At 42.5% G+C, this 19,858-nt stretch overlaps 1 protein-coding gene across 1 annotated transcript in view; it reads left to right on the top strand.

Moving 5' to 3' along the window:
• The first annotated feature begins 1,130 nt into the window (after window positions 1–1,130).
• Window positions 1,131–19,858, top strand: part of ATXN1 (ataxin 1) — a 283,979-nt gene continuing 265,251 nt past the window's right edge. Inside the window, exons 1-2 of the mRNA XM_084619906.1 lie at window positions 1,131–1,226; window positions 7,739–7,848. The gene's annotated coding sequence lies outside the window, so the exon portion shown is untranslated. The remainder of the gene's footprint in view (window positions 1,227–7,738; window positions 7,849–19,858) is intronic.

The raw sequence follows: 19,858 nt of genomic DNA, 5'->3' as shown, positions 1-19,858 counted from the left end.
GGCCCTGGTGCTCAGGAGGTATGGAACTTGATTTTACTCATTTCTTCAATCGCATTTTTAGTTTTAATTTTGATGTTCTGTTCCTTTTTTGTTAACTGAAGTTTCTTTCTCTTGTGTTTTCCTCTAGGAATCCAGCCTAGCAGTCAAGGACAAGACAACAAGTGGAGACTGGACCATCATGGAGAGGTATGTTGCTCTACTTGGGGGAATAGTTGGGAGAGGTTCAGCCTCAGAGTAAGTGTAATTGGCACAGTGTGTAATAGGGAGTCAGGAAAGATGGTCAGCATCCAAAGGTATCTGGTTATACAAGGTCCAGATCTATCTGCCTTCTTGCTGTTTAAGAAGGGATCTGAGTAAAGGACATTTGGGACTTGATTTAGATGGTAGGTACCTTTTGCCAAGTGACTCCAATAGGAGTTGAGGATTTGTCCCTGGAAGAATTATACTAATTAGGAAAAGACCCCTCCCCCCCAAGGCCTCATGGTGAAAGACTGAGTGGCTGATCGTCATGAGTCCCTTAAATTAGCACTCTGCCATTTCCAAAGGACAGCAGGCATCCCCAGCCGGCTCTCTTCTATTAAACAAGTGAATCTCTTGGTCACTTTCATTACTGTTTGCAGAACGCTTTGAGATCTCCAGAAGCACAGCAGCTGATCAGTATTATTTTAATTGTGCTGTTGAGGGCAAACATTGCCTTTTGAAGTGGGGGGGGGGAAACACCAATAAACCCCACCACAATTCACCCCCCCTTTTTTTTTCCTCCCCATAACTGGGAAGAAGCCGTGTAAAGGGTTAAAACTGGCTTGGCCCGGCTCTGTGGTGCGTATGCAATAATCTGTGTGGCTCTCTTGGCCGCCTGCCAAAGTGTTGCCGTGCCGCCTCCTCCTCCTCTTCTCCTCCCTTCCCCCGTCCCTTTTGCATGAAGTAGGATCCTTGAGCTGTTGCAGAGGCAGCCAACTGCTCCATATTTGGCTTCTATTACACATTTACATACTGGGGAGAGAGAGGAGCGGGGGCTCTGTACCGCAGACATCATTTCTACTACAGTGGTGGAGACGTCCAGGACCTGTGTCACTGCAGGGGGAAGGAGAGAGAGAGAGAGAGAGAGAGAGGGAAAAAAAGGCAACCAACATAACTCCCCCCCCCGCCCCCAAGCCCTGTGATCAGCTAGCAAGACAGTGTGTGTGAGTCTCTCTCTCTGCCCCCACCTCCCTTGACACTTGGCAGTAAGTGGCTGTTTTATTCCTTCTCTGCTTTTTGCTTCCCCGGCTTCTTTCCTCCTTTCGATTGAAAACCTCCAGCGCTTCCAGCTGGAGAAACACAAGGGGGGAGAGCACTGGACGAGCCCCCCCGCCCCCGGGGGCTTCAGCCTTCCTGCAGCCCAGCCCAGCCCACCCCAGCCCTGGGAAGGCTGGAGGCCAGAAAATGGCTTTGCGATCCTGGGGGGAGGTGGAGGGACATTGGGGGTGGCTGGAATTCGTTGCACTCGGTGCATGCAAGAAATGTCTTCCGGGGTGGAGGAGAAGGAGGCAGGGGAAAGGAGGGGGGACAGGCAAGGAAACAGCCGTAGCCCCTGTGTCTGGGTTGCTTTCAGTGCCCCCCCCCCCCGGGAGGCGAGAGGGCGCGTGCGTGTGTGCGCGCGTGTGTGTGTGTGTGTGCGCGCGCTGGGGAGGGGTGGCGTTTTCACGCTCGCTCTGCTGCTGCCGCCGCCGCCGCCGCCGGGCTCCGGCTGTGGCTGCCCCTGGTGCATCAGCTGGCGCGGAGGCAAGTGAGAGCGGCCGGAGTTTTGCACGACGCCCGGGTTTGGGCGGGCTGCGGCGGGGGAGGCTGTGCCGCCGGCCGCGCCAGCCCGTGCTGGGCGGTGTAGTAGGGGCTGGGTCCGGGTGAATGAAGCGAGGAGGGAGGGGGAAGAGGCGGTGCTGGGACGGGGAATGCGCTCAGCCGCGGACCCACTACGCTGCACTCACGGCCCAGGCTGGCTGGAGACACCAGCTGGCACCTCCAGCAGTGAGCGAGGAGGGCTAGTGCCCGGGTCAGGGGAGGCCCGGGTGTCCCGTTTTCCCCCTTCACGCTGTCTGCAGAGCCTCTCTTGCTTTCACTCTCCTCCAGTCCCTGCCAGGGTGAGAGATCTGGGGCTGGCTAAAAGCAAAGAGACCATTTAGCTTCTCCAGGGGGGATTAGCGGCAGCCTCGGGTGCTAAAGAATTGATGTGATTATCCTTGGATATAGCAATATTTTGCTCTTTCCATTTCGGATTGTGTCTGTGGCTGCTGCATTCTCTTTACTTTATGTTGCAGGTATGCATTGCTCTTTTGACTCTGACCTCCCCTTGTTTGGGTTGGTTTTTAAATAAAACACCTTTGGAAAGTAACCCTTGATTGGTTTGTATGTACTAAATAAATGAATATAATAATTTCTAAGACTATTAGAGATTAACCTAAAATTTGTTAGAAAACGTTGGTTGCTTCGGTAGTGATGATGATGATGATAATAAAAAGACAGGATTGGGAACTGTTTCCATGCCATTGAAGATGGGGGAAATTACCGAAGAGTAATAATAGAAAGAAAACAAGTCCGAAGCTGGTTATATAATGTACTATGTGGATAAGAAGAACGACAGGCTATTTTTATTTTGTTTACGGTATGCTGTGCAATAGGGACTCCAAACTGCATCTCTCCCCTGTGATCCTAGACTCCGGATACAATTAGCAAAAATTGTAAGCATTCCTTATTATGTCCAAGAAGTAAACATAATGATGTAAATTGTTGTTCCTTATAAATATTCTTTATGCACAAATAAGGAATTGTTAAGGTGGATGACCTTAGTTTTTGAAACATTTTATGTTTCATATGCTAAAGAAATACATCTTTCATAATGCAGGTTATACTTAATATTTAATGATCATTGTTATATATGTTATGCTGTATTGGTTAGTTACATGTCAGATGTGTTCAGGCATAGCCAGTTACTTTGCTGACATGTTAGGGAAGTCAAGGTCTTTTCATTTTAGCTTCTGATGTAACCTTCAGTTAAGGGAAAATTCAGATTTCATGTTAATATAGCTCTGCTTGTTTGGGTGGTGAAGACAGTTCAGTTTTATAGCTCTGTGGAGCAAGGGTTATGAATGAGGGAGAGATTGTAATTGAGAGTGACAGAAAAAAAATCACACTGTAGTTATTTTTGAGATGCTGCAAGGTATCTTTTAATAGTTATGATTTTATTGTATTGCCCTCCAATTTGTTCATGAAAATGGCCCAATATTTTTCAGGCAGCAATTCTTTTAAATGGATGGCTTTAATCTCATCATCGTTTATGGAAGGCAAAGGTTCATAGGTTCTCTTCAACTCTGCCCGTCTCTCTCTCATCATGTAGATACATGTCAGTGCTATAGGTTTTCAGTGCACTTACTCTAGCCCAGATCAGTCATGTAATTAGATCAGGCTGCCATGGTAACAGACAGTATTCATCGTCCATTCAGGTGTGTTTGTCTTGTGACTGGGCTACCTCAAGTGGCGTATGTACAATATTTATGTTGGACAGATTGTACAACTCACTTCTGTGTCTTCTTGAAGAATATTTAAGCATATTATGACATTTCCTAACCACTGAACTTTTATGAAAGATACTTCTGGGCTGTTACAGCACTGGATTATCAGATTTTACATGTGTGCAGAGTATGAAAATATATTTAGTTAGCTAATGAAATCATTCTACCAGTTCCACGTGTGTTTATTTTTAATGAATCAACAAATGTTTTGTTAATTTTTAAGTGTCTTTCCCAAGCGTATCTGAAAGCTGCTTCTGCAATCTGTTGCTTTTGATTTGTTGGGTGTTTAACCATTTGACGGCTGAAATCATATGTATGAAGTTGTGAAAATGTCACCATTAAAAGGGTTAATATTGTAGGCCCCAAACCTGCCATAATCTATGCACGTTGCTTAACTTTATGTGCTCTGACTAGTATAATTTAAGTAATTGATAATTCACATTATCATTATTACTTAACTGATAGTGTATTAAGTTAAGCATGTTCATAATTCTTAGTAGGCTCAGGGCCTTGGATGTGTTTTATTTGGTAAATGAATTTGCATTTTCACCTTGCAAAAACTTAGGGTGTATACAAACTGTAATAAAACTAACTAAAAACCCAAGGCTATTTTATCTGTGACAGACTCAATACTGGATAGTTTGTTTCTGATAATAGTAAGCTGTTTCACATTTGTTTTTATACTACCTTAAAAGATATTTTTTCATCATAGCATACAGTTGAAGGCCTTTTGTGTCAATGTTTATAATGCATTTTTCTCCAATGTAAAAAGTACACTTGAAGAATATAAAGAGCTTCATGTTGTTTACTGCAATTTAAAAATACATTTAACTGAGGAATATTTTTGTCTTTAATGTCAGTGTTTGAATACTACACTATACATTAGTCTTTTAAGAAATAATATTTTTTTTAATGGGCCAAATGTGGCTCTCTGTTGTACTGGTGTAAATCTTGAATGATTCCAGTGGGCCACATTCAGAGTAATGGAGCTCAGAATCTGTCCTGTAGTGTGTAACCATGAAGTCTTTATTACACCTTTCTTAGGCAAAACTGCTATTGAGTGGAATGGGAGTTTTGTCTGAGTAAGGACTTCAGAACTCTGCTGGAGGAGCTGAATTTGCCGCTTGCATAAGTGGCTAACATCTCCATTCACGTTTCTCCCAGTTACACCAATGGTGAATTTAGACCTGTGGCTTTAATGGCTTGATCTGAGCAGTGACGCGTACCCACAATTCCCAATGGTTCAGGACTCCACACCTCTCAGGATCAGGCCCTTAACTATTAGAGCCTAATAGTGTCCAAAAAATATAATAATAAAACGGGCATTTGAATAGCTCTCGTGTTGAAGTACGAGACTGGAGAAGGTAACAAGAGGAGTAATGCCTGTCTGTGGGTCAAATCTTGCACTGCCTGCCAGCTCACAAACCCAGCCGCAGTGTAACTGAGCCTGCAGGTTTCTGTCCGTCTGCCAAGCAGAGGAATTTCTTCTCATGGGGAAGTTCATGAAGAGTTTCTCACTCTCAGTGCAACTCTTTAGTGCACTGGCTGATTTGGGCTTTTCGTTCTTTCGTCCTTTCTTTCTTGGCCTAAGTATGGAGGGGATTAGGAAAATGGGACTAGAGAAAGTCAAATAACCACACAAACTCCTGCTGTTTGTACGATCCCTTGTACTGCATCATGCTTCTTATGCAAATTGCTTGTAATGTGGTTCACAGCACTGCAGAGTAAATATTTTTTAAAATGTGTTATATGAACTTGTGAAAAACAAATTTCCCTTAGGATTTCATTATAAAAAAGCTTGACAAAAATGGTCTGATTTTAAAGGATCTTTAAAAACAGGCCTGAATTTCCTTTGCCTCTGAGGGAAAAAAAATCTTTTTGTGATCTATCCGATAGCTTTGTATCATCTTAATATTTTTGTAAAATAGACTGTTAAATGCAGTCAATTGAAAAGCAGCTAATTACTTGAAATATGAAAATAGTTTATATTAATAATATATCTAGAGAATCAAAACTCAGGACCTGATCCTCCTCCCACTGAAATTCAATGGCAAAACCCTTATTAACTTCAAAGGGCGCAGTAGTAACCCACTCTTTTTTGTATTGCCATTCATATAGTATAATGCTTTTGCTGTGGTCTACAAATAGGAGGGGAGTGCAGTAACAAGGTGTATTTTGGTTTCAAAAATGTATATAAAAATTGCATATGTGGTCTGAAGTGTACCCTGGTTTCAACCGTAGTTTAGAATACGAGACAGCCCACTATGAGGCTGTTAGCTGATCATACAGGTTTTTGAGTGATTAACTGTTGTGGAACATCGTTCAGGTACAGTTCATGCAACTTAATCAGTTCACAGAACAGTTTTATCTGGAGTCCTCTGCTGAGACTGCTATAACTAGGTCTACTTTAGCAAATCAAAATGTAATAACCATAACAAACAGAAGTACAGCAGGCTCGATACAGGTAAGTATGTCAGACCGAAGAAATGGTGTGCTCTATGCCAGTGAATTTTGCTAAGAAATTTAATACACTAAGCTTTTAGATCTGAAAATATTGACTGGGTCATTTAATTTTACCTTATGCAGAACTTTGAGTGAGACAAATTAGTATATTTATCTTTGGACAGGGAGAACAAACACACAAAATGTTTTTGGGCTCTGGCACATAACATATATTCAAAAGTCCCACATTTTAAAAAATGTGGGGGAAAAAAGTTTAAGGTGATAAGATTTTGATTTAGCTGATATACAAAATAAGTATATATATATTTTTAATTTTAACAACTCTGCAGACAAAGGTGTATTTGGAAGTTACAGAAACTGGACAAGTAACTCTGGTTTCTTCTTGAGCTTAGTGTATTTGTTATTCAGCTATTACTTTACTATATTTTCTCCTACAACTATATTGTGCGTTAGTTTGTAGTCTACTAACTATGAATAGCTATGTGCTTGAATGTATTTATTGGACCCAATCCAGAAAAACACTTTAGCACATGCTTAAATCCTGCAAGTGCTTTGCTGAATAAGGATGGATTTAAGTACTGGCATAAAGTTAAACTTGTGCATAAATCCTTGGATGAACAGGGGCCAAAGCATGCTTACAAACTCAAACACAAAACTGCCTCACGATCGAGGAATAGTAGTCCTGCTAAAGAGTGACAACATTTTTTTGGTGAGGTTCCAAGTGAAAAAGCAAAACATATTTTGTTTGATATGTGATGTCAGCAGAATTGTGATGCTGGCTCCCTGTAATTTTTAATGATTAAAAATATAGAATTAGAAAAATATTGCTGTCATAGTATACTTTCTGTTTATATTATCTGGGAATTTGCAGTAAAATGCATTAATTCCAGCATGCCAGGATTAAGACGATAGAACTGGGGAAATGCCACAAAATCTAACACTTTTTTTTATCAAGATCCCCTTAATATGGTTTGCTTTTCGGATAATGCCTCTCAAAGAAATTGTGTTCTGCTGCCAGTGAAGACTGTCACCACAACTCACTTATGTTTTCTAAACTCACCAATATCACATTTTGGAAAGCACATACAGACAGAGTAAATGGGCTGTGCTTTCTGCCACATGTGTATGGTGGTGAGGAACTGACTCCTTAGCCCCAGCCTACAGGAGACAGTGCACATCTATGTCATGGTTGCTGGGAGGAAGAGTGGCCAAGGGCGCCCACGTACAAACACACACAAGAACGGGCACACATGTGAGTGCACATCTGTAGTAATTTCAGCTACATTGTGCATGAATGACTTGTCTTTTTGGACATTCATGAAATGTAGATATTTTTTGTTTCATGGGGTTGTACTACTGAGCCAGTAAAGATCATAAATGTCCCCGATAGGCTGAAGCTAGTGTAAGATATAAACAGTACGCTTACCAATGTGCTTTTTGAGTACAGGCTTGTTCTGAGCCCTAGTTTTCACTCTAGTTGTGTCACTTTTTGGAAGTTAATTGCCATCCTTCTGTAGCTCAGACTCAGACACAACTCTGTAATCTTTTGATGTTATTGACCCTCAGGATTATGAATGATTCTGCTTTGGATAGAACCACTCACAATCTTCACAGGAATATTTTGGCACTTGTATGGCCACTGCTAAGTTGGTTGGTTTTTAACTGATATTGTTTTTTTCATTTTGGTTTTCATCTCCTCTGCTTCTGGATGAACAATCACATTGCAGGCGAAGCCAGATGAGGAAGCAGTTTAAGCTGTGAATTTCTTCTTCACCCCCATAGAACAGTGACGACCATAATTTTTATCTTCACCATAGAGAGATGCTTTGTAAACAAGGTGAGGATTTAATGCTTTTTATTTCTCTCATGAGTATACACGCTTTTGGCAAACCTGGACACCTTAAAATGTTTTTATAATTCATTTGACACAAAATTATTCTACCTCAACATGACCAGGAATGGGAGTGCTTTATAAATAAATAACAACGATTATGGTATTACCCAAGTCAGCAAATCATATTACCTGTGTCTCAAATCTCTGTCTTGTAGGATGCTGCGTTGCAGATCAGTGGTTCTTATGCTCACCTTAGGTCAAAATGTGTTTGGTTACTAAAAGATTATGAGATGTATAAAAAGTTTTATACATCCTTTGAGCTTTGTCATAAACTGCCATGCATAAAATAATAGAAATCCATCCTCTTGCCTATTATTGTCAATTTTTGTTTTGTTGTTGTGGGTTGTGTTGCTTGCAGACTCTTTGCCTTTTTCAACTTCCTGATTTCCTCCTGTGTAGAAAGCCTTTTTTGGCATGCGGATTTTCCGTTAAAGCCAGGGGCGGATTTAGGGGCAGGCGACTGCCTGGAGTGCAGGGCTTGAGGGATGCTAGGCTCAGGGTGGTGTAAATATTCAAAAGTTTAACTAATGGAGGGGTGGGGGGAAGGTGGAGCGGCGGCATGCCGAAGACACTTCTTGCCTGGGGTGCATTTGGTCTAGGGTTGGCCCTGCTTAAAACCATGGATAACCAGTCACTGGTGACATACCTAAGTCTTTCTTTTACTCTGATTTAAGCAGTGTTGTCAGCTCTCATGATTTTATTGCAAGTCTTGTGATCCTCGGTGATTTGCTTATATCCCCAGGTTCTGCAGTGATGTGATTACAGGACAATCTCAGCTTTTTTTTCTTTTCTCTCCCCCCCCCACCCCCCCCCCGTACCTCATGTGTCTGTATCTTGTATGTTTGTAAGTTTGTGGAGAAGAGCTTGAAAATGTGTTGAGCCTTTAGGGGTCAATCAGACTGCATATAAAAAGAACCCAAATGTTCTTATTTATTTGAGTCTCATGGTTTTTAAGCCTGTCTCATGGCTCTGACTCATGATTTTTAAGTACTTAGGATTGGCTATCCTACTAATGGTAACAAAAATATAAAGGTTGCAGAAAGAAAATAGGCTGTTCTTTTAAATAATATGGCAAATACAGCTGGGGAATTAGATTCAGAAACTGAAAGTACATTTTTTGTTTTTATTTAAGCCAGAAAACTGAGTTACTCTAGTATTTTGTTGATGAAAAGCTGATCAGAAAGTCTCTGTAGTGGAATAACTTTTTCATGTATACAGTATGTCATAGTGAAGTGTGCAGTACATAAATTTACATTTTATTGTGACTGCAGGATGGGGTATTGTTCTTTTAAAGGGAAGTAGTCTAAGCATGTAGTTGCATGTAAAGACACGCCTTTTATGGTCTACACTAATCATCTAGAACGGAGGGGCAGGTTGTAACCACTACATCTCTGGAGGATTATTCTTTTTGAGAATTAAATTGCCGTATAAAGCACCCTAACATATTTTCACCCTTCAGTTTCAGAAAGTTTTCTTGATAGCAGATGTTGACTTAGAGATCAGGTGGAACAAATCTTTTTGTCAAGGCGTTAACATTTCCAAGAGCTCTTCATTTGTCCAGAATTAGCTCAGGTTTTGTAAAATTGTTTTTGTTTACAGAAATTATTACACAGAAAAGGCTCGTAACTAATAGCTAGAGGAAGAAATGCTTTATAGCATATTAATCAAATTTAAGTATCTTCTGAATGCCCACATTGTATTACCCATAATGTATTGCTAAGTCACCTTGAATATTCTAGCAGCTGATATTTCCTGAGATTGTATTAAAAACAATGTCATAAATATTAAGTAAACATTTTGCATAAAGATAACCTTGTTATGTCCAGTACAATTGATTGTTAGCCATCGGCATAATACTGCTTTCTTTGTACACAGAATGCTTAAGGTCGTCTTAATGGACTTTAGACCAAGTATGTTTTTGTTGTTAAAATACAGTGGGTTTATTTTTTCAGTCACATCAGTTTTACATTGGTGTAACTCCACTGTCTTCAGCGCTTACTCCTGATTTACTCCAGAGTGAGATCAAAATCAAGCCCAATTTGTATCAGAGTAAATAATGTAAAGGTTGTCTAGATGGTCACTGGCTGGTTACAGACATTATCCTTGACATTTGATTTAACAGGGATGCCCAGAGTTGCAACTGATGGAATGTGACCCGTGGAGTTCTGTAGTGTGGTCAGTAGCCACAGGGCAAGTTGCACAGGTCAAAGATGGAACAAAGATGGTATGCTGAGACCGTAGCCCTCTCCTACTCTAGTATTTTACCAAGGAGGAGGATGGCTGCAGTCTGCTCCACTAAATGCAAACTAGGTGGCTTATGACATGTTCTTTTTGTGTCCCTCATATGGACAAAATATTGGGCATCTTTGATTTAACACACATAAGATCAAATTCTGAAGTCCTTACTTAAGGTGTAATTCTACAAACACAGGCAACTTTACTCACATAAATAATACCATTTACTGCAGCAAATACAGTAGTAAAGTAACTCGTTTAAGAATTTGTAGGATCAAGCCTTTAGTGTTTACTGTTCTTATTAGGTAAAACTCACACTGACTTTAATAATCATTTTGCATGAATAAAGACCTCAAGATGAGTAAAAAGGTTATTTAAAATAGCTTTTTTTTAACCCTGACTTTGATTAATTTTGGCCCAAACTAAAAAACATAGGGAGAGTTAGTGTTTGTTTGTTCAGAGCATGCATTGCCTCCTTTCAGGTAGGCAAATTACTCTGTTTCCTTTTAAACAGTTGTGTTAAGAGAATTTTGTTTGAAATACTGGACATTTTAACAATTAGATTTCCTTTTAATCTTTTCCACTGTTCAATTCATGTGATATCTATTAGTCATAGTGTGACATCTAGTTGACTCTGTAGCAACTGTCCCACTTGTAGCAATCCATTTACTGTACTTTCTGAAGTTTCATTAACTATGGGTATACATTGCTTAACATGGTATCCCTTTTATGTAAGATGTAATCAGCTGGTTTTAAATGTGGTGTGTTTCTAACGTATGCTGAACACTCATTTGCAGCTTGTTTATAGACCGGAGATATATGATATATAAATATCATTTTTAGTTAAAGGAGAATGATGTGATTTGTCTGTATGGGGAAGTTATTAATGCCCCCTGCTGGCCATTTGAGAGTGCAGAGTTGGTGTTTCTTCTACTGGCTGGTTCTGCTTTTTCTTTTTACATGTGAAGGCCTGTAGTGGTGGGAGGACTAACAGACGGTGGTGGTGATTTTGACTGAGCTAAGAGTACCAGAAAAATGAAGATGGATTTGAACTAGGTATAATTGGATAATAATTAGAAATCGCATTTAATTTTTTAATTGCTTGTTTTGTATTTAAGTGTGGGAGTAAATTTAATGTACATGAAAATGAAGAACTAACAGTGTAGACTGGCATCACACAGGGAAGTGCTTTGCAGTCTTCTCCACACAACTCCATACCTCTGCTCTATCATTCCTAGGTCTTTCCTGAACAGAGATTGCCGGTCTCATACCAAATTGTATGAAGGTTTTCTGATGTAGATACATTGAGTTGAGCTTTTTGTGATGTGCTTAAGATGGGAACGCTAAAGTTGTGTTCTCTTGTCACATAAGCCAGGATTTGAACCATGGTTCAGGGTTCCTGCTTCTACTTTAAAAAGATGTTTTTCAATGTCACTTTTTTAACGGAATATGAGAGAGAAGTTTTGACCATGACTTTAAGAATTGAAAGTGCTCTTTTGAAAAATAAAAATCAGTGTAACATAAATAGCTTTGTATAAACCAGGTTTAAAAGGACATTGTCAACTTACATGTAGCCCCAAATATAAATTGTAAAAGGTTTAATAAAACCAAAGATGAATAGAAATGCTTCTTTAGTTTGAAATTCCACATAAACATTTCCTTGCCCTGGTTGGCTTATCAACATTGCAGCATTAAGAACCCGAGAGTGAAACTGTCTTCACTGATTTTATTTTTCTAATCTGAAAGATAAGAAAAAAGTAGTAAAACAGCATAAATAACAAACAAATCGCAATTTAAAAAACTCTTTCACTTTTAACCATATAAGGTTTAGTAGTAACATAAGTAACTAAATGTGTGTGCCACAAAGCAAGGCGCCTGATTCTTCACTGTCTTATACCTTGTAAGTGTATTTGCACCTGTGCAAAGTGAGTAGGAAAACACTACCGTTCTGATTTGATGATGTTTTTTACTCACTTTGCACTGATGAGAATGACTGCACAAGGTGCAAGGCCGTGGAGAAGCATCTGGCTCATAATTTTTAACTGACTGGAAAAAAACGCTTCTCTCACCTCAGAGAGGTGTTAGGGCAGAATACGTTTTACTGTGCAATTGAACCTTTTTCATTTTTAGGACCAAAGTGTCAGAGGTGGTCTCTGACTGACTGTGCACACCGGCACCACCCATGTGTACACCCTCGTCCGTTCGTGTGTGTGTAGGTTGTGTAACTGCGTATTACTGGATTTCCACGTGCACGCACCTTGAGGGTGTGTGTCTTCATGGCAGAGTTAGCCTGGGTGATGACATCCGGGTATGAGCATACAGGTATGAGCATACAGGTCAGCCTAGGCCGGTGTGAGCAGCCATACCCGTGTTACTGTGTCGTCACTGACGGTGCAGACATCCATGTGTGTCGCTAGAGCCTCTGGGAACTTATTCCGTGGCTGACTGTGCTGCAATATGCTAAGCTGCTCCAGGATTGTTTCCCAGTGAATTGTGGGAGAACCTGTCTCTCCTTCTGGGCACACAGGGAAATTGTGGGTGGACTATCAGCACTTGAATGGTTTAGCCTGCATCCTCACTGCAAAGTGGGTGGATTACCAGCCTGAGTGAGAGCAGAACCTGGGCTCTAACCAATACTCCCAGATGGCTCAGGAGTGAAGTTTTTGTGTGTGGATGGATGGGGTGTTGGGGCCACTAGCTGGGTAAAACCCCAGGCTAACTCAGTAGTGAAGTTACTCTAAGACAGTGTTTTCCAGATAGTAGGTTCTGACCCACTAGCCGGTCATGGGAAAGGCCTAGGTGGGTGGAATGTGCCTGGCCATGGCAATGTCCTCCCTCTTCGTAACAGTCGTGTAGAGGCTGTGTTATTTAGGGTGTGGTGGATCTGACTGGTCACCTGTTTTGGGGTCAGGAACAAATTTTTCCTGTTCGACCAAATTGGCGGAGTTTTTTCGCCATTGTCGGAGCATCATGGAGGCGCAACTGGGTTGTAAGTGATAAGACTTGAAAGTTTAACACTGGGAAAGGTAACACTGTCTAGCTCAGTGGTTTTCAAACTGCGGGTCCCAACCCAGTACTAGGTTGTGGAATGTAAGGCACTGGGTCGTGGTGGCTCTGGTCAGCACTGCCGACTGGGCTGTTAAAAGTCCCATCAGCTAGCTAAGGCAGGCTAGTTCCTACCTGTTCTGACACTGTGATGCGCCCCAGAAGTGGCCAGCAGCAGGTCTGGCTCCTAGGCGGGGGGCCATGAGGCTCTGTGCGCTGCCCCCGCCCCGAGCACTGTCTCCGCACTCCCACTGGCTGGTTCCCAGCCAATGGGAGATATGGGGAGAGTGTCTGCGGGTGAGAGCTGCGTGGAGCCTGTTGCCCATGTCTGCCTAGGAGCTGCACCTGCTGCTGGTCGCTTCCAGGGCGCAGCATGGTCCACGGTGCCAGAACAGGCAGGAAGCCTGCTTTAGCAATCCTGCTGAGCTGCTCACTGGGAGCCACCCGAGGTAAGCCCGCTCCCCAATCCTCTGTCCCAGCCCTGAGCCCCCCCCAAACCCGGAGCCCTTTCCTGCACCCCAAACCCATCATCCCAGGCCACAGCCCGGAGTCCTGATCCCCTCCTGCACCCCGGCCCCCTCCCACACCCTAAACCAGAGGTCGGCAAACTACGGCTCGCAGGCCACATCCGGCCCATGGGACCATCCTGCCCGGCCCCTGAGCTCCTGGCCAGGGAGGCTAGCCCCTGGCCCCTCCCCCGCAGTCTCCCGCAGTACGGCTTGTACCTGCCCACCTCCCAGGCTTTCCAAAAAGCCTGTCCTGCTGCTCTGAGCAGCATGGTAAGGGGGGCAGGGGTTGGATAAGGGGCAGGAGGTCCCGGGGGTCAGTCAGGGGACAGCGGGCTGTTGGGTGGGGCGGAGGTTCGGGTGGGGCGGAGGTTCAGGTGGGGCATTCAGGAGACAGGGAGCAGCGTGGGCTGGATAGGGGGTGGGGTCCTGGGGGGGAAAGGGGGCGTTGGGTGGGGTCCTGGGAGGGACAGTTAGGGATGGGGGTCCCGGGAGGGGGCGGTCAGGGGACAAGGAGTGGGGGGGGTTGCATGGGTTGGGAGTTCAGGGGGGCCTGTCAGGGGGTGTGGGTGTGGATAGGGGTCAGGGCAGTCAGAGGACAGGGAGTGGGTGGGTTGGATGGGGGGGCGGTTAGGGGTGGGGGGCAATCGGGACAAGGAGTGGGAAGTGGGAGGGGGTTCTGAGGGAGGTAGTTGGATGGGTCGGAGGTTCTGAGGGGGGTAGTCAGTGGGCAGGAAGTGTGGGGGGCAGACAGGGGACAAGGAGCAGGGGGGGTTGGATGGGTTGGGGGTTCTGAGCGGGACAGTTGGGGCGGGAAGTGGGAGGGGGCGGATAGGTGGTGGGGGCCAGGCTGTTCGCTGAGGCACAGCCTTCCTTACTCAGCCCTCCATACCGTTTTGCAACCCCGATGTGGCCCTCGGGCTAAAAAGTTTGCCCACCCCTGCCCTAAACCCCTCATTCCTGGCCCCTCCCCACAACCCTCACCCTTGCACCCCAACCCTCTGCCCCCACCCGAGCCCCTCTCGCACCCCAAACCCTCATCCCCAGCTCCTTTGGGTCACGGGCATCAACAATTTTCTTCAATTGGGTCGCCAGAAATTTTTTTGAAAACCCACTGGTCTAGCTTGTTGCATCTCGCGGCTGGTGTCCAGTGCGGATAAGTAAAGTCCCATGGAACTCTTCCTATTTTTTGTAACGTTTTGTTTTATTTTGGGGGGAATGCATATTCTTTTGTTTTATCCATTTTATCCACTTGCGGGGGGTGGGGTTGAGCCCTGGTCCCAGCGGCGTGGGGGAGTCTGGGGGTGGGATCAGGTCCTGGGAGGGGTGAGGTTACAGAGTGAGCTTGCCCCGCAGCGGTGGCTACTGAGTGAAACCTGAGCAGCGCTGCGAGTCCCATGTGCTTTGTAACACCTGGAGCAGGGAACTAGGCCCAACCCCAAGGGACAGGAGCTGCTGCTGCTGCTGGGTGATTTTGTTGTTGTTTTATTTCATATTATTTTGTATTTGTGAAAAACTTGGGGCTCTATGGTTAAGGCTAAAAAGGATCAACCGGCTGAGGTAAATGGGTCCTGGGATTTCACTGGTGGACCACTTGTTTACAGGAGAAGAGGAGACCTGAAATCCTCTCGCTCTGAGGTTCCTCCTTGGTACATCTGCCATCCTGTTTTAAAGAGGACTAAATCAAACCGCATTAATGAACTAATAATCTGTGTCAGCAGGATGCACAGGGCCAGTTAGTGTGTGGCGGGCAGGTGTGGGATAGAGTCAGACCCCTTGCTGCGAACCAGATGTTTCTGTAGACAAGCCTGTAGTGTGTAGCACCACGTTTTAGAATGCAGTAGTGAATGTCATAATAACAACACGTTTTTGTTTGCTAGTCATCCATGCGCTAGGGCCTTTGTATTTCTGTGTATTTACATATTCTTGTGAATGTAAACACTTGAATCAACTTTTAGGAAGAAACATGGTTACAAAAAACTACAAATATAATTCCTGTTTGCCATGCTCAGTTTGTTTCTACCAATGAATATTTTCCCAGTGGTGCTGTTCCTTGTCAGTGTCACATCCTAGCAGCCCAGTAGGGAGTGCTTTTTCAAATTAATGTGATAGAAAAAGGGTTTCTCCTCTTCCCTAATGCCTGTGCACATCACCTCTCTGGTACTGTACTGTATGTATAGCCTTCCCCAGGTAACAGCTGGCAGATCCAGCACAGTTAGAAATTTCATTGTATGCATGAACAATCCTTCTCCCTCCCTCCCCCCTCCAATACATTAAAACAGATCTTAGTGGATTATTGCACGAAACAGAATTTCATGTTTATTTTCAATGTGCTGCTGGTGGTTAAAAAGCCCCATAGCTCTATAACATGGAATGCATTTTTATTTACAGCTTAGTAGGCCCTACCTCTGACATATGACTGGCAGGGAAGCCCCTCCCTTTGATAGTTGTATGTCATCTGCTTCAGAGAACTAATTACTTGGCAATTCCCATTTGATAATTCCCTCTTTATTTTCTGATGAGTTACTTAACGGTGATGGGCTTGTTGAGCAGAATACTGTGTTTAATCCATGCTTCAGAAAAGACAGAGTGTGACTAGGGTTCTCTTTGTTTTCTAAATGCAGCTTTTCCATAGGAACATTGAAACCACAGTAAAACACGTTAACAGTTCACAGTTAATGGTAGGCTTAGTAGTGAATGATGTACAGTATTTTCCAAAAATAAAGTAGGGATTTTATTTTACTATTGCACTTGTATTTTAAGCATAAAGTCTGAATGAAACAGAATCCTAGAAGGATGTTAAAAATAATTTCTCATGAAAACGTGTCTCTTTGCATCACAATTCTGCAAACCTTCTCCACTCATATAATTTTTTACAGAATCTTATTCTTAAAAAAACAAGAAATACCCATCTTTTACATTGTCTAATATTTATTTTACATTTCAGTGTGTTCTATTTAGTCATTATAACATTGTTCAAAATAAGTGATATTTAAGGAAAAATATCACTTTGTGTTCTCCATTTTTACCTTTTACATTCCATTGGTGTGGTGGTCACAGCAACACCCATTTCTGGCTGAGGAATGCTTTATAACTGTCCAGCGCCCTCATTTCTAACTACAATATTGCACTGTTCCCTGAGGGTACACAAGTCCAGCAGTGCTTAGATACAGCACTGTGTCTGGGGATATATACTGACCTTAGTCTGCATGTGAAGTCCCTGGTAAGGTCAAAGTGAGTTTCAGAAACCCATTCATATCTTTCTGTGAAATTCCTTCATCTAGGGCCTGATCCTGTGCTGTTAAATTCAGTGGGAGTGTTAACACTGACTTCAGTGGGGGCAGGATTGGGGCTGTGCATTAACTTTAATGAATGCCAGTGCCCCATGCTTTTTGATACCACAAGATTTGTTTTTGCTGATCTGACCAGAGAAGCTGAGAATCGGGCTATTTTTCTTGTAGTTTAGCAGGAAGTATTGTATTCTGTGTGTTAGCTTGCATGATATTGCATCATCTGACTTGCTGATTTATTATAAGTTTGTAAGAATCCCTCCTGCCCAGTCATTGCAAGGATTGTCACAGATTTAGTTGATCTATGAGAAAAATGAATTAGAACATACTACTTTGCTGATGTTTTTGTGGAATTAGTGATTTTACAAATTTGTAAGGTTTATAACATGTAGAATTCCAAACAGATCAATCCACTTTAAGTGTGTTAATAAAGTTTCCCCTGCAAAGGAATATTAATTAAGTTGATTAAAGGTGGCTTGAAGTATATAATAATAATGGAATTATTTTTCCTGTGATTCTGAAATGTTGTTTCTGATTTTCAGCAGAGGGGAACTATCAAGTATAGTAGTTTGACTTTTTTTTTTTTTTGCACAAACTTCCTAGTAAATGTTTTGCTGTCTTAAATAGTCCATGTACAGTTCAGTAAACATACATATTCAGTATAAATTTGTATATGTAGAACTTTGATTTTTACAAAATATCACTAATTGTGATCATAATATAAATGCCCCCCCCCTTTTTTTTTAATGGGGCATGGTAACTAAAAACTCTTCCACTTTTTTTTAGACTGAATTTTTATTCTATATAATTTTTAAAAAATAATTTTTGTGGTCTTGAAGTATGTCCAGTCCTGCAAACTAACACCCAGATCCTCAAAGGTATTTAGGTGCCTAACTCCCCTTAAAATTAATGGGAGTTAGTCATGTCAATATCTTTGAGGATCTGGGCCTAAAATTGTTGACATAGACATAAAACTGGTACAAGCTGCATTGTGGTGAGCAGCCCCACCCTGAACAAAATGCCTCATCTCTGATCTGGAGGGATCACTTGTACAGAGCAGGGGTCGTTCATTCTCTTTGGCCTCGTGGCTGAGTCTACTAATAAAGATGCCAGTTATGGTGTGGATTGAGACTCATGTTACAAAGGCCACTAAGGAGCCACCAGCTGGTGAAAACTTTCAGTCACTCACCTAAGCTGATTTTGAATTTGCTACGTCAAGGGGAAAGGTTGCCAGTCTCATGAACTATCTTCTTCGCAGTAATTTTTAGACACCCCAATGTTTTGTGAAGGGCCAATCTTGGACTCCTGACTTTGTCAAAACTCCTCTTGAGTTCAGTGGGAGTTTTGCCTGAGTAAGGACTGCAGGATTTGGCCCACAGTATTTTCTTCTGAAATAAAGGTATTGTTCTTAGCAATTGCTAAAGTATATTGAGGTAAAATAGGTCCAAAAGACATGCACATTCATGTTTCTAATGTGAGCTACTGTAAGTAAAATGGTCTAGTAGGAATATGACCTTTCATTTAATGTGAAAGATTACTTTTGTATTAGTCTCTTAAGATTTGAGAATCTGATTTTAAGAAAGATGACATCAACGCAAGGTAAAGTCCTCTCAGAATTGCTGCCAATCTCCTGACATCCACATGAAAATATAGGCTGACCCCTGTTTCCAGGGGGGAGGTAATACATCTGGGAGCTGTAGTCCTTCCCCCTGAATTTCCTCCACTTCTACTGCTGAGCCATGGCCAGGGGACCCCACCAGCAGCAACATGGTTCCTGGAGGAGCTAGGCAGCCAAAGGGGGCGAGGACCAGTGAAGTAGAAAAAGCTCTCCATATGGGGGCTGTTGCCTGCCTCCAGGGTTCTGGGGGAGATCTTTCCTGTCAATCCCCTGGATATGTAGGATTGGGAGGTCTCTCCACCCTCCCACTTGTGGGCCCACCAGACCCCTCTTCCTTGAGGGGATTATTTACTGGTCACTCCAGAAGGTCAGCCTTGCTGAGTGTTCTTGGGCTTTTGCTGTGGTGATCTTGCCTAGTATTTGTTGGTTACCTAGTTATGGAAAAACAACTACTGATTGCTTTATGAACTCTATAGTAGATTAATTAAATATTGGGCAGATAATTGATTTCGCAACTCTAGCTATATAATATGTTTTATATGAGGTCTATATTCCATTTTATGGGAAAAGATAATGATGATACTTGTCACTGTCCAGTAACCTATACTTTACTAAAGTGCCTAAACTTAATCAGTAAAGATCACATTGCATCTTTCTTCTTCTGGGCAGCTTATATATATGGCATGTAGTCCTGTAGCCTATGTGACATTACAGCCCCAATAGGGTGGAAGGAGGAAGAAGGTGTCATCCAAAAAAGTCTGTATTTTGTTCCAGAGTTGTATAAGCTGACAAAATAAGAGTCCATGCCTTAGAGGTGCTCAGATGCTATAGTGATGAGGGGAGACATAAAGGTTCTGTATAGGTTTTAGGAAGTACTGAGTAACTTGCACTCCTGTTGGTTTCAGCTCTGTTGTGAATTCAAGAAAAATAATTTTTTTAGCAAGATGAGTGAATTGAAGTGGTGTCAGAGTGAAAGAAGGACATTTCTCACAGGATGGTACTGCATGACACTAACTGATATCTATTAAGAGTACAATCAGAAAGGAGCTTAAAGAAAATTAAAATTGCAGCATGGATAATAGTCATAGACTATTCATTTTATTACACTGAACAGAATTAGTCTTTGTAAGGAGTTCAACTTGTTGAATGTTGTTGTGGACAAAAGGAATGGAAGAAATGCAGACCAAGAGACACTTCAGCTACGTTTATGGCTATAACTGTCAAATTTTCTGAACTGTAAGCTGGCTAGACTTAATGGG

Source organism: Lepidochelys olivacea (assembly GCF_965140295.1).
Source record: "Lepidochelys olivacea isolate rLepOli2 genome assembly, chromosome: 2".
Lineage (NCBI taxonomy): Eukaryota > Metazoa > Chordata > Testudines > Cheloniidae > Lepidochelys > Lepidochelys olivacea.
This window is presented reverse-complemented; position numbering and strand designations above follow the sequence as displayed.